The following is a 12,505-nucleotide window of genomic DNA, read 5'->3' on the forward strand; positions in this document are numbered from 1 at the left end:
TGTGGCCACTGCTGAGTTTTCCAAATTTGCTGGCATATTGAGTGCAGCACTTTCACAGCATCATCTTTCAGGATTTGGAATAGTTCAACTGGAATTCCATCACCTCCACTAGCTTTGTTCATAATGATGCTTTCTAAGGCCCACTTGACTTCACATTCCAGGATGTCTGGCTCTTGGTCAGTGATCACACCATTATGATTATCTGCGTCGTGAAGATCTTTTTTGTACAGTTCTTCTGTGTATTCTTGCCACCTCTTCTTAATATCTTCTGCTTCTGTTAGGTCCATACCATTTCTGTCCTTTATCGAGCCCATCTTTGCATGAAATGTTCCTTTGGTATCTCTGATTTTTTTGAAGAGATCCCTAGTCTTTCCCATTCTGTTGTTTTCTTCTATTTCTTTGCATTGATCACTGAAGAGGCTTTCTTATCTCTTCTTGCTTTTCTTTGGAACTCTGCATTCAGATGTTTGTATCTTTCCTTTTCTCCTTTGCTTTTTGCTTCTCTTCTTTTCACAGCTATTTGTAAGGCCTCCCCAGACAGCCATTTTGCTTTTTTGCATTTCTTTTCTATGGGAATGGTCTTGATCCCTGTCTCCTGTACAATGTCACGAACCTCATTCCATAGTTCATCAGGTACTCTTATCTATCAGATCTAGGCCCTTAAATCTATTTCTCACTTCCACTGTATAATCATAAGGGATTTGATTTAGGTCATACCTGAATGGTCTAGTGGTTTTCCCTACCATACTTAGTAACAATTCCATAGATGTTTACCTAAGAGAAATGAAAACAGAGGTCCATACAGCAAATGTTAATTGTAGTTTTATTCCTAGTAGCCAAAAGCCCATCAGCAGAATAGATAAAAACACTGTGGTTTTACAGTATACAATAGAATACTTCTCAGCAACAGCTAGCAATGAGCTACTGATAACAGCAATAATATATGTGAATTTCAAAAGCATTGCTGTAAGTGGACGAGCAGAATAAGCTGGACACATGCCGTACATGCTGTATCTATGACATTGGCACAACATTCTAGAAAAGTCAAAGCTGTAGAAACAAAGCAGATTGGATTGTTGCCACTGGGCTGTGGGTGATGGGAGGAATTGCCTACAGGGGTCATAAGGGAACTTCCTAGAGTGATGCAAATGTTCCACATGTTAGTTTGGCTGTGAACACACAATTGCATGTGTGTCAGATTTTCAAACTGCCCTTAAAAAAGGCGAATGTTATTGTATATGTGATTTGTATCTCAAAACCTGACTTATAAAAAATTCTAAAGTTTTATCAAAGAGAACTTGTAAATATTTTGTTACTAGAGCTAAAGTGTCATGTTAGAGAACTCAAAATCAGGATTTTCCACCTAAAATGAAAATAGGCATTTGTCTGTACTCTAAATACAGAGAAGAACAGATGTATTGGCTCAGTATCTTATTGGGTTTGTATGCTATTTGGAAATTGGATTGTTTTGACAGATTACTTGCTAGCCAGGAAAGGCATTAAGGGATTATTTGTTACTGTGTTTTCAGATTTTTCCCTAATGATAAAATCATTTGAAATAAAAGAGGGCAGCCAAAGTAATTTTACTCAGGGAGATATTATTTCATACATAGACATGTCAGAAACAGCATAAGCAAGAAAAGATTACTCCAATTTTTAACATTTTTTAGCTTATTTCAACAGCAACAAACAATTTCAATCCTAAGTAGCACATAATTCAGATTTCCTTTTAAGAGTTTCTCAATTTAAAGACTTGAAATCATTTGTTAATGTGGATGTTGTAAACTTCACATTGCAATTTGAATCTTTACTTCTCGATGCCTACTTTAATGCGAACTATTTGAGGATACCATCTGATTATATCATTGTTTTTACTTGTGTACAGGCTCTAATGTCTTTCTAATGTGCTGCAGAACGGTTTGCTTTAATAGAATTCTATGTATTTCAAGAATTTCTTTGCAAATAGAGCAAAGAAAAGCTTTAAAATCTTCATAAAAGCAATATTCTTTATTTGTTAATAGAACATTAATGTTACCTACCTTATCTAAAAGAGTTCTTTTTTTTTTCCATTCCACAGTTCATAGAAGGAAAGAATCACCACTTATTTTAAATGAGTTTCTGTGTTACTATCAAATGAATTAATTTTTACCTTTGTGCCTTTGTATTGTCATAACATTGGTTGTTTTAATGAACTGGTGGTAAATAATTTAGTTTATTTTTACATTCTTTTTGTTTTTTTTGCCAGAAAAGCCAACTAAATTGCTAAATCAGTGCATATTTTTATGTTTCTCCATGGATATACTTGATCTTCAAGTAATTATTTGCTGATTTGCTGTATTTACATGAAGTTTATTCTTTTGTATCTCTAGATCTGCTGCCATCTAACACACTAGCTGCTAGCTATATGGGAGTATTTAAATTAGTTAAAATGAAATAAAAAAAATTCAGTCACTCACACCAGACAGATTTCAAGTGCTCAATGGCCATATGTGGTCTGTGGCTACCCTCTGAGACACAGAGCTTTGCCGTCATCACACGACTCCTATGGAGCAGTGCAGATCTAGATCAGCGTCAGAAAACTGTCTTTTTGTAGTAAATCCTGTAGCATTTATGACCAACAGGTAAAACTGAGGTTACTATATAGACACTACTTAGGCATGTGAAAAGCAGCTCTATTTAAAAATGGAAAAAACATTCCTGCAGGCAGGGACCGCAGGCAGCAGACTGGAGTTGAGCCATAGTTTGCCCACTGCTGGTCCGGTCATCCAGTCCTTTATTCAGTAAGAACATCTTTTTTGAACAGATCTATGTTTTAAAGCACAGGGCTAAATATTAAGTATAGTATAGTGAACAAGAAACATAGTCTCAGCTCTCATGTAGTCCAGAACTTAATAAGAAAAGCACCCTAACAAAAATTACACAATTAATTATTTTAATTTAACAAATGAAGCTAAACAAATAATGGGGGACCCTAAAATGGATAAAACATCGAGTTGATTCTAAAAATTATCTGTAACTAATACTTTTTAAAAAGACAACAACTATTTAGGCTTTCCAGCTGACCCATTTGAAAAAGGCTTTGTAAATGTTAATAAATCTACGTATTTCTAAATGGGCTGATGTTCAAATATATTCTTACATACCATCTGTTTTATGTATGTGAAATAGTAGGTCCAATGACAGAAATTATATCTGTATAAATATAATTACATTTGTTATAAATGTAGCATTTATTGATGTTTGGTCTTTTGTCTTCCTTGTCTAGCATCTTTTATAACAATTAAAGTGTATGAATTAAATATTTCCTTGTAACCGAGAAAAACTTGCCACAGATAAACTCCTAAAATAGCCCAAGATTTCTATTAATTCTTTTTATCAAATCGAGGCCATTATTAAATGAAATAATGTGATACATATAAACCTAGGATACTTTGACAGGTATATTTTTTAGAACATATGTCTTCTTTTCATTTATGAGAGCTCAGTATACGTAATCTACACAACAACAAAAATTTAAAATATATACTATACTGTCTTCCTATGTATTAGCAGTGTCTCTCAAGATTATATTTGATTTTCTGAGCTCTTTACTGCACTTTGAAGTTCTTTTAAATGTGGGCTTTTTTATGGTGGTGTCAAGAACTTGCTGTGAATCTAAATATTTAATCACTGAGCATGTGTGAGAGGGAATTGAGTGAGCAGGTGCCATTCTAAATTGAATACACACCTTGAATGACAAATAGGCCAAACTGAAATTGTTTTGAGATTAAATCATGTGCTATATATCTCCTTTGTCTCAATAAATAAACCCCAAACTGTTAAATGCAGCTGATTATACACCAAGATGAGAATGAAATAAAGGGGATAAAATATTTCCTAAGGTCATGACATGGAGTTTTAACTCTTCAGTTTCACTAAAATTAACAGGCCCAGGAACAAATCCTGCTGACTCAGGTTTCAGTTCAGTGCAGTTCAGTTGCTCAGTTATGTCTGACTTTGCGACCCCATGGACTGCAGCACACCAAGCTTCCCTGTCCATCACCAACTCCTGGAGCTTACTCAAACCCATGTCCATCAAGTTGGTGATGCCATCCAACCATCTCACCCTCTGTTGTCCCCTTCTCCTCCCACCTTCAATCTTTCCCAGCATCAGGGTCTTTTCCAATGAGTTGGTTCTTTGCATCAGGTAGCCAAAGTGTTGGAGTTTCAACTTCAGCATCAGTCCTTCCGATGAATATTCAGGACTGATTTCCTTTAGGGTGGACTGGTTGGATCTCCTTGCAGTCCAGGGGACTCTCAAGAGTCTTCTCCAACACCACAGTTCAAAAGCATCAATTCTTCAGCACTCAGCTTTCTTCACAGTCCAAATCTCACATCCATACATGACCACTGGAAAAAACATAGCTTTGACTAGATGAACCATTGTTGGCAAAGTATAGTCTCTGCCTTTTAATATGCTGTCTAGGTTGGTCATAAATTTTCTCCAGGGAGCAAGTGTCTTTTAATTTCATGGCTGCAGTCACCATCTGCAGTGATTTTGGAGCCCAAAAAGTAAAGTCTGTCACTGTTTCCATTGTTCCCCCATCTATTTGCCATGAAGTGATGGGACCGGATGCCATGATCTTAGTTTTCTGAATGTTGAGTTTTAAACCAACTTTTTCACTCTCCTCTTTCACTTTTATCAAGAGGCTCTTTAGTTCTTCTTCACTTTCTGCCATAAGGGTGGTGTCATCTACATATCTGAGGTTATTGATATTTCTCCCGGCAATCTTGATTCCAGCTTGTGCTTCCTCCAGCCTGGCTTTTCGCATGATGTACTCTGCATAGAAGTTAAATAAGCAGGGTCACAATATACAGCCTTGACATACTCCTTTCACTGTTTGGAACCAGTCTGTTCCATGTCCAGTTCTAACTGTTGCTTCCTTACCTGCATACAGATTTCTCAGGAGGCAGGTCAGATGGTCTGGTATTCCCATCTCTTCAAGAATTTTCCACAGTTTGTTGTGATCCACACAAAGGCTTTGGCGTAGTCAATAAAGCAGAAGTAGATGTTTTTCTGGAACTCTCGTGTTTTTTTGATGATCCAGTGGATGTTGGCAATTTGATCTCTGGTTCCTCTGCCTTTTCTTAATCCAGCTTGAACATTTGGAATTTCATGGTTCATGTACTATTGAAGCCGCGTGGAGAATTTAAGCATTACTTTAATAGCGTGTGAGATGAGTGCAATTGTGTGGTAGTTTGAGCATTCTTTGTCATTGCCTTTCTTGGGGATTGGAATGAAAATTGACCTTTTCCAGTCCTGTGGCCACTGTGAAAGTGGAAGTGAAGTCGCTCAGTTGTGTCCGATTCTTTGCGACCCATGGACTGTAGCCTATCAGGCTCCTCCATCCATGGGATTTTCCAGGCAAGAGTGCTGGAGTGGATTGCCATTTCCTTCTCCAGGGGATCTTCCCAACCCAGGAGTCGAACCCGGGTCTCCCGCATTGCAGGCAGATGCTTTACTGTCTGAGCCACCAGGGAAGCCTATTTTCCAAATTTGCTGGCATAGTGAGTGCAACACTTTAAAGCATCATCTTTTAGGATTTGAAATAGCTCAACTGCAATTCCATCACTTCCACTCTCTTTGTTCATAGTGATGCTTCCTAAGGCCCACTTGACTTTGCATTCCAGGATGTCTGGCTCTAGGTGAGTGAATATACCACTGTGGTTATGTGGGTCATGACGATCTTTTTTGTATCTTTCTTCTGTGTATTCTTACCACCTTTTCTTAATATCTTCTGCTTCTGTTAGGTCCATACCATATCTGTCTTTTATTGTGCCCATCTTTGCATGTTCCCTTAATATCTCTAATTTTCTTGAAGATATCTCTAGTCTTTCCCATTGTATTGTGTTCCTCTATTTCTTTGCACTGATCACTGAGTAAGGCTTTCTTAGCTCTCCTTCCTATTCTTTGGAACTCTGCATTCAAATGGACATATCTTTCCTTTTCTCCTTTGTCTTTTGCATCTTTTCTTTTCTCAGCTATTTTTAAGGCCTCCTCAGACAACCATTTTGCCTTTTTGCATTTCCTTTTCTTGGGGATGGTCTTGATCACTGCCTCATGTACAATGTCATGACTCAGGTTTAAGCTGTTCTTTTATGGTGACAAATGACGTGCTCCAAGGAACTAAAATCTGATATTCCCATCACTTAGAACAATGCAAGTTTGAATGATGCCAAGAATAGTAGGGTTTAAAAACAAATTTAAAAACTGTGACTGAATCTATCAAGAGAAGATTCCTTGTATGAAGATTCCATATCTGACTCACTAGCCTCAGCACTGTTCCTCCCAACCTTTGTACAATTTCACCCGGAGATGCTCTGTTATTGTGTAATGGGCTTTATTTAACAATTAAGGACTCTGGCTCCGTCAGTGTCAATGTCCTCAACTCATCTTCACTGAGAGAGAAAAAAAGTCATGCCTATTTAACACAGAGGCTTGAAGGCCTAGCACAGTAACCCCGCCTTAATGTCATCAGGGATGGAGCATATTGACAGCTGGCGTAGATTTTCCTCATGGACCATGGAACCTCTCAGCACGCAGTGGTACATCTGTAGACAGATCACCGTGTGCTTCCCTCTGAGGTTCCTTTGGTCTCCAGGAAGGAGCTTCGCTCTGGTTCACCCATACCACAGCATCACCGCTGGACCCAGTGCCCTTCTGTGGGTTTCCATTTGCTAGAACCTTTGACACAGGAATTGCTGCTGGTGCAGAGTTGGACGGGGGTCACAGTCGGCTGCTGGAGTCAGAGGAGTAGATGTCAGATCTGCAGCCATCTCGGATCTGACTCACCCTTCATTTCTGTATACAGTCTGTCAAGTTGGATCCCTGTGTCTTAATCCTCATTCCTGAGGTCTCAACCACATCAAAACATGTCTTGGCACAATCCAGTTTCTCTACTTGCATTTCAGATGTTCCACTGTTATCATCTGAAGCACTTCATGTTTCCCTTTGACTCCTCTAGCCCCAGAGGAAGCTCAAAGATGTGCTGGGTTCTCTTTTCCGCAGTAGAGGCTCTCTGCCTCAACCAAAACTAGTCCTCAAACCTTAAAGAAAATGATGGCCGATAACAGCCTGCTTACTTCCGAAAGTGATTTTCCTTTTTCTGGAATTTTTGTTTATGCCATTTCCTTACTTTTTAATATATTTTAAATATGTGCCTTTTCTGTAGTTTATTTGCCTTTTTTTTTCCTTTGGTGGTTGCAATAAAAGTGTTGGCTTGCCATGACCTACTACATCCTGCCCCAAAGCAGACCTATTCAAGTTATTTTAACATACTGATATATGTCTGCTCCACCTCATTAATGCCTCTGTTCAGTGCAGCAAAGGGGAAACCTGTGACAATGTCGCTTTTTTGGTGAAGGGATAGAAATGAATATAACAGTGTGTTTTATAGGGTCTGGAAATAAACTGTAACCCTTTTCATTGGTATATATTTAAAGATACAACCAAGAGACATAAAACTTAAAAAAAAAATCAAAAATACTAAAAGAGCCAAAGTTGAAAATTATCTGGTTACCATGACCTATCTTTTTAACATAGGAATTCCTAATGTTTATGTAAATGTAATTAATATTTTTATTAATAGAATGTTTAAGAACTCACTTGTCACTTTCATTTCTTTCCTTCCACACATTGAGTGGCAGACTGTCAATTGAGGGAGAGATGGAAGGACGTTACCTGTGTTTACACATCCCCTCCTTGCCCTGGCTTACACATACACCAGCCACACAACCATACACACAGATGGCACTACCGCCATGTAAATTGTATTGGCTTATCCTTTTCTGTTGTTTGCTTTGAGGGCATGGATTAACGCTGTTACCAATTGTTTTCTGTGTGCGTGCTTTTGCAAATAAGCTTTTTATTTTGGACTAGTTTTAGGTCTCGGAGAAGACAATGGCAACCCACTCCAGTACTCTTGCCTGGAAAATCCCATGGATGGAGGAGTCTGGTGGGCTGCGGTCCATGGGGTCGCTAAGAGTCGGAGACAACTGAGCGACTTCACTTTCACTTTTCACTTTCCGGCATTAGAGAAGGAAATGGCAGCCCACTCCATTGTTCTTGCCTGGAGAATCCCAGGGGCGGGGGAGCCTGGTGGGCTGCCGTCCATGGGGTCGCACAGAGTCGGACACGACTTTAGTGACTTGGCAGCAGCAGCAGTCTTAGGTCTACAGAAATGAAGTCCCCGTATACCTCTCACCCAGTTTCTTCAAATATTAACGTAGTACATTCACACCAGGCATTTGTCAAAACTAGGAAGCCAACGTTGACACATTATATTAACTCCAGACTTGATTCAGATTTCAGTAGTTTTCCACTAATGCCTTTTTGTTTCATGATCTAATCCAGGATACCACTTTGTATTAAGTATTTTGTTATTTATTTTTTAATTGATGTTAAGTTTCACATTTATTAATTCAGTGTCCTGTTTGTGCTTCTGTGTAATCCTCTAGCTTTTATTTGACAATTGTTTTTGAGTGTCAAAGTGCCATATTTTTCATACTCTAAACTCCTAGGCAGGCCTCTGAAGACAACTTGTCCTTTATTTATGACACTATATATCAATATTAAAGTAACTGAAAATATTAAAAATAATGCTTACTTTGTGCAGAGTCCATGAACTCCAACCGGAACACATAAAACACATAAACGTCAAATTTGAGCAATAAATTTTGATTGATTTTTACATTCCATTTAAGGCACTATTTTTTTCTGTATAGAATCTCATGGAAAATCTTTTAAAATATTGTTTTATAAAAAAATGTTTCCTGTGGGATCTGGAAGTTCTTTAGGTAGATTTTTAGTAAAATGTCTGAACAATTTAAATACTATTTCATATTGTCAGAATGATGAATGTTTTTAAATTATTTTATTACAGTGATTTATCACCCAAGTTTACAGTACTCTGAGCATTATTTTTTTTTTTGCTTCAACTGAATAACTAGCATTTTTCTGTTTTGTTCTTTTCCTTGTTGTGTACTCTACTCTGGAGCACTTTCAAATTTCAAAAAAGGTCTCTTATCTGGGGCCCATTAGTGAATGGGCGTGAGCCATATGTTCAATGAAATAAGTATTGTGTGATTGAAGATTAACTGAGGGAATGGATCATGGTTCTATTGAAAGCAGCAAGATATTCCGGGAAAAGCCATGAAAATATGCTTTTCCATTAAGGAGAAGCACTTATCAGTGCTGCCAGTCCCGGTAAAGAGTCTCTACTTTAATATGAAGCAGACATTTCTTCTACATGAAGGAGGGCATTAGGCTGGATCACACCATAACTATCTGCCAGGTAGGACTCTGACTTCTGGAGGTAACTTTGCAGCTCTCATCAGCTACAGATGGCTGCAAAACTTGGCACTGTCCAAGTGGGCGCCCATACTCTGATTAAAGGTCCAAGCCTGCAGATCCTTTTGTAAAGTTTTGACATTGAGATGATTTAGCCCAAAGAGAAAATTATTAAAACATGGGTCCCACACTGGTGGCTTGATGTCTTATTTTGTTTGGCCCAGAGAGAATGTTTTGTTTGTTGATTTTTAATATTGGAATTAACTGCTTAACTCTTGAATGTTGGGAGATCACACTGCTGAAATCTGAATTGCCCTCATTTCTACAAGTCTGTGAAAAGCTAGAGAGCTCTTTTTCAGTGGGGCATATCCCCTCCAGCCACACACAGCGCCCACCCCACACAACTGTTTTCCTGCCCTGCAACTACCAGTCACCACCCCTCCTTACTCAGCTGTTTTCCTGTGATGAAAAGGCTCGATTCCACAGTGCTCTGCAAAGTAGGAAAAGGAGCTGTGCTTCAGAAGGCAGTGTTCCTCACTCAGTGATGTCTACAACTGGCCCTGAAGATATTTGACCTTGTGACCTTGGACAAAAAGGTGAGGTCATGTTCACCAGAGCATAGCAACCCACTATCCCAACTCTCAAACTGGAATTGAGATACAAGTCCAAACAGTGATTTTTACCTTTAAATGACTTTTACCTTATCACTTGCAGTAATGGCTTCCCAGGTGGCTCAGATGGTAAAGAATCTGCCTGCCACGCAGGAGACGCTGGTTTAATCCCTGGGTTGAGAAGATACCATGGAGAAGGAAATGGCAACCCGCTCCAGTATTCTTGCCTGGGAAACCCCATGGACAAAGAAACCTGGCAGGCTACAGTCCATGAGGTTGCAAAGACTTGAACATGACTGAGCAGCTAAACAACAGCGATAGTTAGTTTTATGCTTAGACGCTACAGCTAGACTGTCTCGGTTCAAGCGCCCACTCTGCTACTTACAATAATGTATGCTTAGGCCAGTTACCTAACCTCTCTATGCCTCAGTTTCTTCAACTGTAAAAAGAAGATAAAAAGAACTCTCAAATCAGAGTTGTTGCAAGGATTCTATGAGCCAGTGTGTGGGAATCACTTGGAAACAGAGCCCAGTACAAATAATGTGGCCCAGAAGGATTAGCTGGTACAGTTGTTACTCGCTTTCTCATTGTACTGCTGTATAATTTATTATATGACTCACATTGTCTCCTAATTTATAACTCATCCTGGAGCCTGGTCTTCACGCTGTGTACTCTGTACCTCCTGGGGTCCACGTCGGCTTTAGGGTTTGGCCATGTGTTTGTGCATTGAAGAAGGTAAATAAGACAATGAATAGTATGCATTCAGAAATGATAGGGGCCTTAGAGATCATCTGGTTGGCAGACTTTTTCTGTGGAGGGCCAGATTGTAAATATTTTGGCTCTGTGGCCATACGGTTTCTGTGACAACTACTCAACTCTGCTGCTGTAGCGAAAAAGCTGCCATAGATCCAGAATGAATGGGTGTGGCTGCGTCCCAACATCTTTATTTATGGACATTGAAATTTGAATAGCATTTAATTTTCACATATCATGAAATATTATTCTTCTGTTGTTTTTCAACCATTTATAATGGAAAACCCATTCTTAGCTTATGGACCATAAAAACAGGTGGAAGGTCAGGTTTGGCTGACCCCTGATCTAGTCCCAAGCTTACAGACTCCAGTACTTTCAGTCGGGAATTCCACCTGGGAATGTTTGGTTGAAATGTGATGCTTCTGGGGCCCCACTCCAAACCCACTAAGTAAAACTCTTGAGTCGTGGGCTATGGAATCTTTACGGTGAACATGTGTGTGATCCCCACCAGTGTGCCTCTAGGAATCATACTTTGGGAAACTACCCGAGGCCTTCCAATGAGTATGGAGAACTCACACCCCTCTTCATAGAGCTAGAAATGATTTACAGAGACTGGATACAAAGGCACCACGTTGGAGCAGTAAATGGGATAACTTGTGAATCTCAATTGTTTAAAGGTATTCCTTACATTCTTTTTTTTTTTTTTTCAAAGTACCCCATCCACAAAGGTCATTATTTCCTTTTAGTGTGTTGGAGGGATATGGTATCATCTTGAAATTACCCTAAAATCACTGCACGTTAGAGAAATCTCACTTTGTGTTTTTTTAATATAAATTTATTTATTTTAATTGGAGGCTGATTACTTTACAATATTGTATTGGTTTTGCCATACATCAATCACTTTGTGTTTTTTATCAACATAAGAACATGTGCATACTTACTGACACATTCTTTGTGATGACAAAAAAAAAAAAATCTGAAAAAAAAAATTAAATCTGGTGATGGTTACTTGAAACTTTATGCCACTATGTAAAGAATGTGTTACAGCTACATGTACTGCCCTGGAGAAGGGATGTTAAGTACATACTAACAAGAGAAAAAAATAGCAAGAGACAGTAATGTATACAACATGATTCCACTTTCATTAAAAAAGGAAATACACTGAAGACACTGGTTAATCTCAGGCAAATAATACTAGAGAGGGAAGTGTAGGATGAAAGACATTTAACTTCTCCTTTAAACATATCTTTATTGTTTGACTTTTTGTAGGACTGATTTTTAAATAGAAAAAAAATTAAGTGAAAAAATGGAAACAAAAAAATTGAATAAACCTTCATAGCCTGTTTGTTTGGGATAGGAATCCAGTTTCCCTGATAAGAAAGAGACATCTGCTTCTGAGACTCACCAACTTGGAGAAAGTGGAAAAATTTAATAATGTGAATCTGGCTGCAAAATTGCACAATTATCATCTTCCTTTGCCAACTGAAGTCAACAGTTCAGGAGAGCTTTTGATGTGGAATTCCATGATATAAATCTCATCTAAAGTCAGGTAGAACCCTGACTTTGAACAAACTCCTACTTTGGCTAAATAAGTCAGAAGAGGCAAGTCATTCTGTTTCTGTGGTCTTTATTTTTAATAGGCAGCTGTTTGTTCCATTACAGTAAGTTTCTTTTTTTTTTTTTTTTAAACTTTACAATATTGTATTGGTTTTGCCAAATATAGAAATGAATCCGCCACAGGTATACAGTAAGTTTCTTTGAAAAGTAATCCATCTAAATAATTGCTGATTACACAGCTCCTGTTAGACTTCCA

The 12,505-nt window shown here is 38.4% G+C and overlaps 1 protein-coding gene across 1 annotated transcript in view; it reads left to right on the forward strand.

Moving 5' to 3' along the window:
- Positions 1–8,736, forward strand: part of METTL25 (methyltransferase like 25) — a 142,421-nt gene extending 133,685 nt beyond the window's left edge. Inside the window, exon 13 of the mRNA XM_086398892.1 lies at positions 7,919–8,736. The gene's annotated coding sequence lies outside the window, so the exon portion shown is untranslated. The remainder of the gene's footprint in view (positions 1–7,918) is intronic.
- Positions 8,737–12,505: the final 3,769 nt, after the last annotated feature.

The sequence above is a fragment of the Bos grunniens genome, chromosome 5 (assembly GCF_055505025.1).
Source record: "Bos grunniens cultivar Pamir isolate PY7600 chromosome 5, Bosgru_T2T1.0, whole genome shotgun sequence".
Lineage (NCBI taxonomy): Eukaryota > Metazoa > Chordata > Mammalia > Artiodactyla > Bovidae > Bos > Bos grunniens.